Below are 1,277 nucleotides of genomic sequence, written 5' to 3' on the forward strand. Positions count from 1 at the left end.
GGCGAGATTAGTACTAGGATGGGTGACCTCTTGGGAAGTCCTCGTGTTGCACTCACTTTTTAATTTTTTTTGCGCCGCTTGCAAAACAAAACGCACGTGTAAGTAATATATTTACCGTGTTTTATTATTTTGCACGAGTGCTGTAAGTTATAGCTGGGTGCTCACGATTCACGAGTCTAGCGGCGGCGTTGTGGCGCGGCAAGCATGCACTGGTGCGGTTGAGAGGGACGGGTGGAAACCGCGTTAAACTCGTCTCCGTAGTTGAGAGGGAGCGGCCAAAGCAATGTACAATCGTCTTTGTAGTGGAGCTGGGAGGGGCGAGGATAAGGGACGAAGACGGGGGTAACATGTCGGATGCGATCATACCAGCACTAAAGCCCCGGATCCCATCAGAACTCCGAAGTTAAGCGTGCTTGGGCGAGAGTAGTACTAGGATGGGTGACCTCCTGGGAAGTCCTCGTGTTGCATTCCCTTTTTAATTTTTTTGTGCCGCTTGCAAAACAAAACGCACGTGTAAGTAATATATTTACTGTGTTTTATTATTTTGCACGAGTGCGGTAACTTATAGCTGGGTGCTCACGATTCACGAGTCTAGCGGCGGCGTTGTGGCACGGCAAGCATGCACTGGTGCGGTTGACAGGGAGGGGTGGAAACTGCGTTAAACTCGTCTCCGTAGTTGAGAGGGAGCGGCCAAAGCAATGTACAATCGTGTTTGTAGTGGAGCTGGGAGGGGAAAGAATAAGGGACGAAGACGGGGGTAACATGTCGGATGCGATCATACCAGCACTAAAGCACCGGATCCCATCAGAACTCCAAAGTTAAGTGTGCTTTGGCGAGAGTAGTACTAGGATGGGTGACCTCCTGGGAAGTCCACGTGTTGCATTCCCTTTTTAATTTTTTTTGCGCCGCTTGCAAAACAAAACGCACGTGTAAGTAATATATTTACCGTGTTTTATTATTTTGCACGAGTGCGGTAAGTTATAGCTGGGTGCTCACTATTTACGAGTCTAGCGACGGCGTTGTGGCGCGGCAAGCGTGCACTGGTGCGGTTGAGAGGAAGGGGTGGAAACCGCGTTAAACTCGTCTCCGTAGTTGAGAGGGAGCGGCCAAAGCAATGTACAATTGTCTTTGTAGTGGAGCTGGGAGGGCCAAGGATAAAGGACGAAGACGGGGGTAACATGTCTGATGCGATCATACCAGCACTAAAGCACCGGATCCCATCAGAACTCCGAAGTTAAGCGTGCTTGGGCGAGAGTAGTACTAGGATGGGTGACCTC

General features: G+C 50.1%; 2 non-coding genes and 1 pseudogene across 2 annotated transcripts; all 3 read left to right on the plus strand.

Moving 5' to 3' along the window:
• Positions 1-352: 352 nt before the first annotated feature.
• Positions 353-471, plus strand: LOC119351300. The gene has a single exon (XR_005169818.1). It is a non-coding gene; the product is annotated as a 5S ribosomal RNA (ribosomal RNA).
• A 296-nt stretch (positions 472-767) lies between these two features.
• Positions 768-886, plus strand: LOC119351263. Its single transcript, XR_005169783.1, has one exon. It is a non-coding gene; the product is annotated as a 5S ribosomal RNA (ribosomal RNA).
• A 297-nt stretch (positions 887-1,183) lies between these two features.
• LOC119351415 overlaps positions 1,184-1,277 on the plus strand; it is a 132-nt pseudogene continuing 38 nt past the window's right edge.

Source organism: Triticum dicoccoides, chromosome 1B (genome assembly GCF_002162155.2).
Source record: "Triticum dicoccoides isolate Atlit2015 ecotype Zavitan chromosome 1B, WEW_v2.0, whole genome shotgun sequence".
Taxonomy (NCBI): Eukaryota; Viridiplantae; Streptophyta; class Magnoliopsida; order Poales; family Poaceae; genus Triticum; species Triticum dicoccoides.